The sequence below is a fragment of the Canis lupus genome, chromosome 8, assembly GCF_011100685.1.
Source record: "Canis lupus familiaris isolate Mischka breed German Shepherd chromosome 8, alternate assembly UU_Cfam_GSD_1.0, whole genome shotgun sequence".
NCBI classification, from domain to species: Eukaryota; Metazoa; Chordata; class Mammalia; order Carnivora; family Canidae; genus Canis; species Canis lupus.
In genome coordinates, this window is record NC_049229.1 from 6,849,621 (window position 1) to 6,863,747 (window position 14,127).

Sequence of the window (14,127 nt, forward strand, 5' to 3'; positions counted from 1 at the left end):
TGGGGGGGCGGGGGCATGTCACCTGACACAGTCAGAACTAATGAGTTGTAATCAGAGATCTCCTGGGACTATGGAACTTGCATTCACGAGATATGAAGCTGAAGCCATTGCATCCATTTTGGCACTATAAGGGGAATTCCTATCAAAGAATGAAGCCAACACAAAGATCACAGAGCTAAGTATTTGAGAGAGAGATCAGATCCTGGTAACATTAACGTGAGCCCCAGGATCAAGGCAGACGTGAACAAGGGCTATTCTGTAGGTGAGCTAATCGAGTCCTTTTTTGAATAGATTTGTTTGGGTTTTTCAGTCACTGATTAACAAGAGAGAGAGCCCAAACTGGTAATATCAGCAGCTTCTATATTCCCTAGTGGCTGCAATGTAACAGTTCATCTGAGGCAATTGGTTTCCGCCTTGAAATACGATAGATTGTCTTCTGGCCTGGGACATGGTTTCTTAGTGAGTCAGATAGACTAAAGAAGTGTGAGCTGTAAGCACAGAAAGTAAACTAGCCTCTGCTGTGCAGACTCTGCCGTGGCATGTATCTGGTTTCACTGATAATAGGATGCACCTGTTACTGAGAACCTTTTCACAGCCAAAAAGACGTCCAAAGTGAAGCCCAAGACAAAAAAAGTGACAAAAATCCAGACTGACAAAGCGTAGTGCTGCTTAACAGAAACTGTTGATTTTATGACCTTTACTGAGTAAACACTCAAAGTAGGGCCTCCATGCACATTCAACAACCATGTGGGAAACAGAGAGAGGTTTTACAGCAAAAGGAATATAATATTTTATAATGCATTTTAGGTAGAAATACAACCTCCTTTTTATTCTATAATTATTCTTCCTTTTATTATTTATCCATTGAATATTTTCGTTGCTCCTGTAAGGAAAGAAGGGCCACCTTGGGGCAGTCCATACTGTGACATGAGGACCAGAGGAAGGTAAGAACTTGGCAGCCTATCAGCTAATCCTAGCCAGCTCTCTGCCACTTAAAATGGTGAAAAGATGAACACAGCAGTTTTGTCAACATATCTGCTTGTACATGATTGTTTATGTGTGAAATGGTGTCTAGAGGGTGCCTTTTGATCAAAGGAACTTAGGCCACTAGCGGATAAGGAAGAAACATCAGGCTGGTAAAAGAATAGAAGCCAGAAGCTTGGCTGCTTAACTTGTGCATCATGGTGCAATCCTTTCTTTGAGAAGCTCCTGACAATACATCCTCCAGACTGCTATCTGCTCCACCTTTGGAAACCAAATATCTGACCGTGTATTGGGAATGAATGAGGTGGCAGACATTATTGCTGTCCTCAAGGGTCTTATTCTTGAACTATAAATGCTAATCCAAAATAATCGGCCAAAGTCCAATGAGAGACCAAAGAAACGCGATATAAAACCAGGAAGGGGGATGTTTCAACTGAGAGATTTTTCATAAAAGAGGTGACATCTAAACTGTGACTTAAAAAAAATTTTTTTAAACTTACCTGTGACTTAAAGGAAGGCTAAGGATTAAATATGTTGAGAAGAGAGAAGAGGGTTTCTGGGTTGAATCCTCGTATAAACAAAGCTCAGGAGAAAATAAGTGAAGTGTTTGTCGATGGAGACGGTAAAGAAAAGAATTTGTGAAATAATACGTCCTTACCAAATCTATTAGGGATCTTTTGGAGAGAATTACATAATGTTTTTCTGTTATAATTTAACCTCATAGCAATAATTTCTTGTAAATATATTACCTGAGGGAAAATATATGTTTTAATTCACACTTGGATATTCTTAGAAATTAAAAAAAATATATGGAGTTAGCTTATCATTTTTGATGATCTGTAAAACTTACTAGACCCAGAGGAATTCCAATTATTCTATTAAATTACTCTATAATTGAAATAACATCTCCACTCTCAATAAAACAGGTTCTAATGTCCAAAGCAGTGTGTGAGCTATTGCTGAGTGTCTTAATGGCTCCTATGTTTGCCTACATACTCTCATACTAGTCTCCAACTAATTACTTTGTAAAGCACTTTGGGATAATTTGGTTGTGAATAGTATTGTATAAAGCAAACACATTTCTTTTCTCAAACAGTGGCTCATGTTGGGAGCTGAAGAACTACAAGTGCTTTTTTTTTCCTTAGCAGTAGATATTTTATGTTATGCATACATGCATTTTCAGGTCCTCTTTTAGAATGACGTGTTTTCAGGATAGGGCATAAAGACTTTATGTAATATAATTAGTGCATCTATTCCTGCTGACATTGCTATGACACAAAATATTTATTGTGTTCTAAAGTGTTTTATTAATGAATATGAATTATTTTATAAATATTTCTCATGAAATACTTGTCCCTTTAATATTTATTACATTTACATGCAACAAACTTTCAAATAAAGGAAAAATCATCTCTCACAAAATAAATATCAACAATCTAAATTTTCTGAAAATTAAAAAAAATTATAACTAGTGAACTGTATCTCGTCATATGCTTTCTTGAAGAATTAGTGGCATTATACCAGATTTAACCATCCCTTTACTGATAATCTTCTTTTCCCAAGTGCTGGAAATTGGATTTAGAATGTGTGCCTGGAATTGGCTGTTGTGCACATGCACTAGGAAATAGTTGTGTCCCTACAACTGTATGGCATCTGTGGAACCTACTCCGGTTCTGGATTAGTTGTGATCTGTTCCAGTCACTTCTGTGTGACTGCTATTTCCTAGAAACCACTCTTTCATTACTACTATTCTGTATTTTGACTTTGACTTCAACTTCCTATGGAAAAATTATGATTCATAATTTGCAAGAAATATGTGCAGCGTTTCCTTAAGTGTAACAGGATCTACTAATAAAGGCCTGGTAATATTATCTATCTACAAACAAACCTAGGCTTTGAGTAGTAAAGAAATAAAAGTAGAATATAAATTGTGCCCTTTAAATGAAATGGTCATTACTTATGTTCACTGATCAAAATGTGTATGCATATACATGTCTTCCTCCTCTGAATGACATATTTGAGAATCTCCATGCACTGTGAGTCCATTTGGAGATGGAATTAACATTTAGTCCCTTTGATAACCACTAACTGCCTAAATGAAGTTTAATGATCCTTTGTGAGTTATTAGTGGATTGTTCCATGGTGCAATATAGTTAGTGAAATCTCACAGTGGTGTAGTAACTGTATCCAAAGGAATCTGGAAATTGATGCATCTCTGTGAAAGGAAGTGATATCTTTATTCTTCCCATTATGTTCTTTTTTTTGTTTTTATATGTACCTACCACTATTTAGAAAATATGACTATATTACCTGAATTTTAAGTGGACTGCTCCATGTGAATTATTTCAGAATATGTTTATATTATTCTGGAGAATAATTATACAGAATTCTTAATTGTCTTGTGTACTTGGTGTTAAAACCCCTTAAGATTAAAATTTTAAAATGCAGTTTCATTTTATGAGGTTTTACATTTGTGGTGGTAAGGGAATTCTCAATGATGTTTCTCCAGCAGCAATCTGTATTTGGGTACATTGCAAATATATGGTAACTGGTATTGAGAGCCATTTGTTGACATCAGATTGTACACAAATCAAGTGCTGACACCAGCCAAATAAGAGCTGTGTACATGGTTTGGGAATGAGGTGTCATCATGAGCCAATGAAATTACATGTCACCATGAACTATGTTCAGAGGGATTCACTTATAATGACTGTGGTTATCCTTGAACATCTTGATTTGGAAACATGAAATTTCAAGGGATGCTTTTATTGCTATGTATTGCTAAAAATTTGTCTATTGATAAATAACAAAACATGCTAAAGTTAGGACAATCAAAGTCAGTGAATTAAAAGAGAAAGTTCAAGGGTTCTCTTCATTCATTATCCAATAGCCTAGAGACTGAACTGCAGTGCTGAGAGGCGAGTTGGGATTTTAACTCAGTATGACAATATGGCAAATGTCCAGACCATGATCACAAAACAGCTGTTTTCCTCCATAACAGGGTGAATTATAGTGCATAGTGGAGCCAAGAAACCTCTCAGCATTTGTGCAAAAGGTTCTTTTGCCAGCCAGGGAGTAAGCATCAACAAGCACTGGCTTTGGAAGTGTTGGCAACTATTTGACTGTTTGCCCATGACAGAAGTTTTCCCCATGAGAAGTTTTTTAAATGTTTCCTTAAGGATTTAAAATGATGAGGAGGAATAGAGCATCATAAGTGAAAACGTGGATGGCATTTTTATAAAAAGCGTTTTTTTGAGGGAGTTCTTATGTGATCTAAATGTGGTACTCAGATAACACATGAGATAATGAGATTAACATCATTAATACGTGAAATATGTTACATTAATATAATCAAATCTGAATACTAGGAAACCATTAGGAGATATCATCATCAAAGTAAAAAAGTCTGGAGCCCACATGAAGTTACACTTCATCTCTGAGAAGGAGACTCAATGGCTTTCCATAAAATAGTAATATCCAGAGATCATGCTGATCACACTCCAGAAACTTAAAAAAAAAAAAATAGCCAAATCAAAGGATTTGTTTACTTAATTGTAGGAAGTTTCAAAGAATGGGGAAATGGAGACATTTAACTGTGGAGAAAATATTCTTCCTATAGAAAAATCTGAAGGAAAGCTAAGAATATGACTTCAAGTGGAGAGTACTCGAAGGTCAGTATTATGCCTTTCCTTTTGGTAAAGTCTGGACTGAGGTCTCCTGGAGCAGAAGTAGTGGATTGTATTTTGTATCCTCAGTCACAGTGCCCAGTTTACTTGAATTGACTTTTCTAAGAATATATAGTTCTTTCTCATAACTATTTTCAATTTGTAGAATTGACACAGAATCTCAAGGCAAAACTCTAATAAAAATAGAATTAATATGAACAGCATTCTTCTTGATAATCTTTTCTTCTAACCTGTAGTTGTTATCTGTGAAAGTTTTCAAAGGTGTACATGGCTAGTCTTCACCCTCTGGACATTCTAATTCAGAAATTTGGAGATGGGATGAGATTTCTTTATTTTAAAAAGGTTCATGGGGGATCCCTGGGTGGCGCAGCGGTTTGGCGCCTGCCTTTGGCCCAGGGCACGATCCTGGAGACCCGGGATCGAATCCCACGTCGGGCTCCTGGTGCATGGAGCCTGCTTCTCCCTCTGCCTATGTCTCTGCCTCTCTCTCTCTCTCTGTGTGACTATCATAAATAAAAATAAAAAAAATAAAAAAAAAGGTTCATGGGATTTCAAGGTATTAAATGATCACTGAATTGCAAGGATTACGTATTTTCCTTTGAGAACTCAAGCTTCTTATGAGTAACGATGGGTTTTGTGTGCCAGTGCTTTGCCTTCTGTAAGAACATGTTGCAACTCCATCGAAGCCAAGCCACACCTAGCCAAAAACAACTGTAGACAGCCTGTGCTCATTTTATCCCACATTTACAAATGCACTTCAAAACCAGTCTTGACTGCTCTGCTGTACTCTTGCTCTGTTCATCTGACAACCCTTTTCAGTGTAGCCTCTCAGTTCAGCGAAGTTTGCATATCCTGGCTGGTCACTCTATATTCCTCTTGTAGCTATAGTACATTTTATCTTTCCTGGTTAGATAATTCTGGGAATGCTGTCTAAGTAACAGACTCCTTTGTTTAGTTTTCTTGGATGCTTATGGAATTAAGAGCAAGGTGTGTTACTGTTTTTCTCTTGCTGCTTTTAAAATTCTCTCCTTGTTTTTAACTTTTGACATTTTAATTATTATGTGTATTGATATGACCCTCTTTTGGTCCATCTTATTGGGAACTCTTTGAGCTTCCTGGATCTGGATGTCTATTTCCCTCCCAGGTTAGGGAAATGTTCAGCTCTTATTTTCTTAAATAAGGTTTTGGCTCCTATCTTTCATTCTTCTCCTTCTGGGAGCCCTATACTGTGAATGTCAGTCCATTTGATGTTGTCCTCTAAATCCCTTAAGTTATCTTCACTTTTTTATTCTCTTTTCTTTCTGCTGCTCTGATTGGGTCAGTTCCACTGCCTTGTCTTCAAGTTGAAAAATCATTTCTTCTGCTTCATCTAATCTGATGTAAGCCTTGTAGTGTATTTTTCAGCTTGGTTATCCTTTAGCTTTGTGACTTCTGTTTGGTACTGTCTTGTATTTTCCATCTGTATGCTGAACTTCTCACTATTCATCCCTCTTCTCTCTAGTATAGTAAGCATCATTATGACTATTACTTTAAACTCTTTTTCAGATAAATTACTTACTTCCATTTCATTAATTTTTTTCTGAGGTTTTGTTTTGTTTTGTTTACGTTTTTTCTGAGGTTTTTATCTTGTTCTTTCATTTGAAACATTCTTCTGTTTCTTCATATTGCTTGACTTTGTTAGTTTCTATACAGTGGATGACACAGCTGCTCTCACACTCTTGAAGAAGTGGCCTCATGAAACTTGCCGTTCAATCCTGCTCAGATCTTTGTCATCTCTCAAATTTTTGTGTTTTTCCAAATAGCCTAATATATTTTTAATAGCTCCCAGTAGTTGAGAATGTGCCAAGACCTATCATTGTCCCTGAGGGGAGGATCTCAGCATCTAGATTGAGTTTGTTTGGAAGCCAGACTCTCACACAGCAGCTTTTAAAAGTATGCCAGTAGGTCCCACAGTGGGACCACAAGCATAAGTCCAGCTGGCCATCAGAGTCACGCAATCTGGCAGTGTCCTCTGGATAGCATTTGTATAAATCAAGGCTCCAGATAAGTATATGAGCTCTTTTCTAGGAGATACAAGTGAATTAGAACAAGGTAGAGGGATAGCACTAAAATGGTACCCACAGCCTGTATTCTTTAAAGTTGCTCCATAGGCCATTAGATGTACACCAAACCTGAAGCCAGTCCCTCAGGCTGAAGCTCTAGGACTATTACCTAAAAGACAAGAAGTAACAAGTATGGACAGGGATGTGAAGAAAAGGGAACCCTTGTACACTGTTGGTGGGAATATAAATTGGTACAGCCACTATACAAAATAGTATGGAGGTTCCTAAAAAATTAAAAATAGACCTACCATATGATCCAGGAATTCTATTTCTGGTTATTTGTTCAAAGAAAATGAAAACACCCTCTTGAAAAGATATATGTACTCCCACGTTCATTGCAACATTATTTATAATAACCAAGATAAAGAAACAATGTAAGTGTCCAGTGATGATAAATGAATAAAGGAATTGTAATGCATGTGTGTGTGTATGTGTGTGTATGTCAGTGTGTAATGGAATATTAGTCATATTAAAAGAATGAAATCTTGCCATTTGTGACAGTGTGGATGGGCTTTAAGGATATTATTGTGCTAAATGAAATAAGTCAGACAGAAAAAGACAAATATGGTATGATTTCTTACGCGTGAAATATTAAAAAAAAAGAAAGAAAAAAAGAAACAAGGTCTTACATACAGAGAATAAATTGGTGGTTGCTAGACATGGGGAGAAAAATAGGTAGACGAATTGAAAAGAAAAAGTAAAACAAAACAAAACAAAAACCCAGAAACTCTCTACAAATTTAAGAGAGGTTCTCGGGCTCCCTGCATGGAGCTTCCTTCTCCCTCTGCCTGTGTCTCTGCCTTTCTCACTCTCTCTGTGTTTGTCATGAATAAATAAGTAAAATCTTTAAAAAAAAACAAAAGGGGGATTCCTGGGTGGCTCAGCAGTTTAGCACCTGCCTTTGATCCTGGAGTCCAGGGATCGAGTCCCACATTGGGCTCCCTGCATGGAGCTGAGCCTACTTCTCCCTCTGCCTGTGTCTCTGCCTCTGTGTGTGTGTGTGTGTGTCTCAAAAGAAGAGATGATGACACAGACATGTAGGGAAAGACGAGGTGAAGATAGCAGTAGAGATTGAGGTGATGTGTTTACAAGCTAAGCCATGGTAGGACCTGCAAAAAGGTGATAGTTCAAGGAGTTCTTCTCTGGAGCTTGGGAGCATGGATCTGCTGACTTCTTTATTTCAGACTTACAGATTCCACAACAGAATTGAGAGAGGATACATACCGCTACCTTCTTCAGGAATGCTGTATTTATACTTGACCACTTGTATTTCCTGTGGATTTGAAAATCAGTTTTTTTTTTATTTTCCAAAAAATAAGTAATGAAAATTTTAGTCGATATTCATTTACTCCATTATTTTGCATATGTTTTAATTTTAACATTATTAAGTATTCTAATTCATGAACATAGCACATCTGTCCATTTATTCAGGTTTAATTTTAATAATGTTTTTTATTTTCTAGTGTTAAGGTCTGTTATATTGTGTATTAAATTTATTTCTTATAATTAATATTTTTCAGGATATAATTTAAGATTTAATTTTCTATTTGTTTATTCCTGGCATACAGTAATTAAAATGATTTTGCATATTGAACTTGTATTTTGCAATCTTACAACATGTAGTTTTTTAAATTTACCTATTGATTTCTTGGGTACTTTTATTTCTTCATAATTCTTATATTTTTTATTTGCTTTATTGAGCTGGCTAGTACTTCCCATTACAGTTTTGAATAGAAATATGACAGCAGGCTTCTTTTTCTCATTCTCAATCTCAAAGGTAAAAATGCTAAAAATTTCTCCATTAAGTATGATATTTGATTATTGCTCAAATAACCTTGCCTATTTGTGTCTGTAATTTTTATTTTGTAATAAAAGATGTCTATAAAATAATACTGTGAACTGCAGATGTTATTATCTTCTAAGGGAAAGGGTTATTTATTCATGTTTTGGACAAACAGAGTAATGTTCTGGTCACCTCGGTCCTTTCAAGAAGTAGACAGAGAGATAGCTGGAAAACAGTTTAAATGAGACTAATTATGTATCTGAGTTGTCCTTGTATTCTTGTGTATTTTGATTTAGGAACCTGACAGATCTATCTCTGCTCAGCTCGATATATTAAGTACTGACCTTCAGAGCTTTTTAATTAGCTTTTTAGCTTCCCATTCCATAGGGCTTCATAATTCTGACAATGTTTTGAAGTGAAACCTAATCATGTGTTTGAGGTTCCTGAAGTTGTCAGTTGTATCACTACAGCTTCTGAATGCTAAAATGATTGCTGCTTTCCCTGCCCCATCAATCACCTGACAGGACCAACTTTGGATTCTTACCCTCAAACTGCAGCCAGCATTGGAACACAGTGTGTGTGCAAATAGCTGTTCGGACTCAGTGTCAGTGCAACTCTCCTGTAGGGCTTTCATCTTTTGCCTATTTTGTTTTAGGCTGTCTTCCTCTGGCAGCTGTTTACTCAGGACCCCCTAGCTGAGAGACATTTCATTCTGCCTTATAAAAGCTTTCAGCCAAACTTCTGAATTCAGTTTGAGGGGAAATCGGGTTGTGCTCTAGAGTCTAAGTCTCTAGTTCAGCAAGGTTCTGGAAACCGTTAAAAGCTTTGCTGGATGTCTCTTCCCCAGAAGCTACCCTCTGCATAGTCAGACTTTGATCTTCAGTCTTCATTCAAAATCATAAATAAGTACCATGAGCCCCAGCCCATTGTCCAACCAAGATGGGGAGAAATTAAAATAAAAAAAGAAACGACAAAAAAAAACAGTTGCTCAGTATTAGCCCACTTCTGACAGGTTTTCCACTTTCTGGGATTTTAATTTATTTGGTTCTCATTATAGTTGACCCTTAAACAACATAGGTTTGAACTACATGTATTCACATATATATGGATTGTTTTCAACAAATACAGTAAAATACTGTAAATGTATTTTCCTTATGGTTTTCTTAATGTTTTCTTTTCTCTAGCTTATTTTATTGAAAGTATGCATATATAATACATATAACATAAAAAAGTGTTAAAAAAAAGTGTTAAAAAGTGTTAATTGACTATGTTAGCAGTAAGACCAAGATAAAAGATCTGTACACTGAAATCTATAAGGCATTGATGAAAGAAATTGAAGAAGACACAAATGATGGAAAGATATCCCATGGTCATGAATTGAAATAAATACTATTGAAATATCCATACAACCCAAAGCAATCTACAGATTCAGTGCTATCTCTATCAAAATTCCAAAGGCATTTTTCAAGGAAACAAGAAAAAAATTCTGTAATTTGTATAGAATTACAAAAGACCCCAAATAGCCAAACCAATCTTGAAAAAGAACAAAGCTGTCAGGCTCACACTTCCTGATTTCAAAATATATTATAAAACTATAATAATCAAAACAGTATGGTATTGACATAAAAACAGATACATAGATCAATGAAACATGATAGAGTCCAGAAATAAGCCCATATCAGATAAAGTTTAACCCAAAGGCTGTAGCAAGAGATGAAGAGGGACACTATATCATACTTAAAGGGTCTATCCAACAAGAAGACCTAACAATCATGAATATATATGCCCCTAATGTGGGATCTGCCAAGCATATTAATTAATAACCAAAGTAAAGAGATACTTAGATAATAATACACTAATAGTAGGAGACTTCAACACAGCACTTTCAGCTAATGACAGATATTCTAAGCAGAACATCACCAAGGAAACAAGGGCCTTAAATGATACACTGGATCAGATGGATTTCACAGATATATACAGAACTTTCCAACCAAACGTAACTGAATACACATTCTTCTCATGTGCACATGGAACTTTCTCCAGAATAGACCACATACTGGGTCACAAATCAGGTCTCAACTGATACCAAAAGACTGGGATTGTCCCCTGTGTATTTTCAGACCACAATGCTGTGAAACGAGAACTCAATCACAAGAAGAAATTTGGAAGAAACTCAAACACATGAAGGTTAAATAGCATCCTACTAAAAGACGAATGGGGGAGGCCTGGGTGGTTCAGCGGTTAAGCGCCTGCCTTCGGCTCAGGGCCTGATCCTGGATTCCTGGGATCGAGTCCCACATTGGGCTCCCTTCATGGAGCCTGCTTCTCCCTCTGCCTGTGTTCTGCCTCTGTCTCTGTCTCTGTCTCTGTCTCTCTCTCTCTCTGTGTGTCTCTCATGAATAAATAACTAGAATCTTAAAAAAAAATGATGAATGGGTCAACCAGGAAATTAGAGAAGAATTAAAAAGATTCATAGAAACTAATGAAAATGAAGATACAACCGTTCAAAATCTTTGGGTTACAGCAAAAGCAGTCCTAAGAGGGAAATACATTGCAATACAAGCCTCCCTCAAAAAATTGGGAAAAAAACTCATGTACACAAGTTAACCTTGAACCTAAAGGAATTGGAGATAGAAGAGCAAGTAAAACCTACACCAAGCAGAAGAAGAGAGATAATAAAGATTTGAGCAGAACTAAATGAAATAGAGTGTATGTAGAATGGATGTACAAAATGTAGAACGGGCTCATTGAACGCGGCGCCAGATCCGCAGGCGGCTGTTGTCTCCACGAGCCGAGCCCGGCCCACACAGAAGCAATTATGTCTAAGGGACCTGCAGTCGGGATCGATCTTGGCACCACCTACTCCTGCGTGGGTGTCTTCCAGCACGGGAAAGTGGAAATAATTGCCAATGATCAGGGAAACCGAACCACCCCAAGTTATGTCGCCTTCAGACACCGAACGATTGATCGGTGATGCTGCGAAGAATCAAGTTGCGATGGACCCCACCAACACGGTTTTCTATGCCAAGCGGCTGATTGGACGTAGATTTGATGATGCTGTCGTCCAATCTGATATGAAGCATTGGCCCTTCATGGTGGTGAATGATGCTGGCAGGCCTAAAGTCCAAGTAGAATACAAGGGGGAGACCAAAAGTTTCTATCCAGAGGAGGTGTCCTCTATGGTCCTGACGAAGATGAAGGAAATTGCAGAGGCCTACCTTGGGAAGACTGTTACCAATGCAGTTGTCACGGTACCTGCATACTTCAATGACTCTCAGCGTCAGGCTACCAAAGATGCTGGAACTATTGCCGGTCTTAACGTACTTCGAATTATCAATGAGCCAACTGCTGCTGCTATTGCTTATGGCTTAGACAAGAAGGTTGGAGCTGAAAGGAATGTGTTGATCTTTGATTTAGGAGGTGGCACTTTTGATGTGTCAATCCTTACTTTTGATGTCAAGTCCACAGCTGGAGACACCCACTTAGGTGGAGAAGACTTTGACAACAGAATGGTCAACCATTTTATTGCAGAATTCAAGCGCAAACACAAGAAGGACATCAGCGAAAACAAGAGGGCTGTCCGCCGTCTCCGTACTGCATGTGAATGGGCTAAGCGTACACTTTCTTCCAGCACCCAGGCCAGTATTGAGATTGATTCTCTGCATGAAGGAATCGACTTCTATACCTCTATTACTCGTGCCCGGTTTGAAGAATTAAATGCTGACCTGTTCCGTGGCACCCTGGACCCTGTAGAGAAAGCTCTTCGCGATGCCAAGCTGGACAAGTCTCAGATCCATGACATTGTCCTGGTGGGTGGTTCTACCCATATCCCCAAGATTCAGAAACTTCTGCAAGATTTCTTCAATGGAAAGGAACTGAATAAGAGCATCAACCCTGATGAGGCCGTTGCTTATGGTGCAGCTGTCCAGGCAACCATTCTTTCTGGTGACAAATCTGAAAATGTTCAAGATTTGCTGCTATTGGATGTCACCCCACTTTCTCTTGGTATTGAAACTGCTGGAGGAGTCATGACTGTGCTCATCAAGCACAATACTACCATTCCTACAAAACAGACACAAACCTTTACTACCTACTCTGACAACCAACCTGGTGTGCTTATTCAGGTCTATGAAGGTGAGCATGCTATGACCAAGGATAACAACCTACTTGGCAAGTTTGAACTCACAGGCATACCTCCTGCTCCTCGTGGCGTTCCTCAGATTGAAGTCACTTTTGATATTGATGCAAATGGTATCCTCAACGTGTCTGCTGTGGATAAGAGCACAGGAAAAGAGAACAAGATTACCATCACTAATGACAAGGGCCGCTTGAGCAAGGAGGACACTGAGCGCATGGTCCCGGAAGCTGAGAAGTACAAAGCCGAAGATGAGAAGCAGAGAGACAAGGTGTCTTCCAAGAATTCACTTGAGTCTTACGCTTTCAACATGAAAGCAACTGTTGAAGATGAAAAACTTCAGGGCAAAATCAATGATGAAGACAAACAGAAGATTCTTGACAAGTGCAATGAAATCATCAACTGGCTCGATAAGAACCAGACTGCAGAGAAGGAAGAATTTGAACATCAGCAGAAAGAGCTGGAGAAAGTCTGCAATCCCATCATTACGAAGCTATACCAGAGTGCAGGAGGCATGCCAGGAGGAATGCCTGGAGGCTTTCCTGGTGGTGGAGCTCCTCCCTCTGGTGGTGCCTCCTCTGGGCCTACCATTGAAGAGGTTGATTAAGCCAACCTGATGACAGGTCTAGCATTGTTCCACACATTTCAAGGACCCAAATTTGTAGCAAATTCCATGGCAGTTTTAAAGTCAAGCTGCTATAGTAAATATACTGGGCATTCTTGATACTTGAATATGGAATATGTGCACAGGGAAAGGAAATAAACATTGCCCTTTATAAGCACTGTATTGTTAAGTGGAAAATGCAATGTCTTAAATAAAACTGTATTTAAAATTGGCACCAAAAAAAAAACAAAAACAAAACAAAAACAAAAAAAATAAAATGTAGAACGGATCAACAAAACCAGGAGTTGGTTCTTTGAAAGAATTAGTAAGATGGATAAACCCCTAGACAACCTTATTAAAAAGAAAAGAGAAAAGACGCAAATTAATAAAATCACAAATGAAAGAGGAGAGATCACAACCAATACAAAGGAAATACAAAGAAATTTAAAAACATATTATGAGCAGCTATACGCCAACAAATTAGGCAATCTAGAAGAAATGGGTGCATTTCTAGCTGTATTCTCTGTTTAATGATGATTTTGAGTGTCTTTCTATATATTTTTCTTATAATCTGCATATGTATGTCTTTTATGTGTTTCTTATATATTACTGATATTTTTGTAATTGGCAGATAGGAATTTTTAAACACATATTTTATATTTTAATTTTTTGTCAGAGTAAGTGTGACAAATATCTTATTGAGCTGTCTTTTCATTTTCTTGATATGTTCTTGGTATATACAATTAAATAACTCCAATTCCAGTTTAATCACTCTTTTTTATAGTCTGTGCTTCTGGAACATTTTAAAAAATATTTCCCTGTCCTAAATACTT

At 37.5% G+C, this 14,127-nt stretch overlaps 1 long non-coding RNA gene and 1 pseudogene across 1 annotated transcript in view; both read left to right on the forward strand.

Moving 5' to 3' along the window:
• Positions 1 to 1,262, forward strand: part of LOC119872984 — a 55,423-nt gene extending 54,161 nt beyond the window's left edge. The window contains exon 5 of the long non-coding RNA XR_005362817.1: positions 891 to 1,262. This is a non-coding gene — a long non-coding RNA (uncharacterized LOC119872984). The remainder of the gene's footprint in view (positions 1 to 890) is intronic.
• A 10,053-nt stretch (positions 1,263 to 11,315) lies between these two features.
• LOC608802 lies at positions 11,316 to 13,529 on the forward strand (annotated as a pseudogene).
• The last annotated feature ends 598 nt before the right edge of the window (positions 13,530 to 14,127 follow it).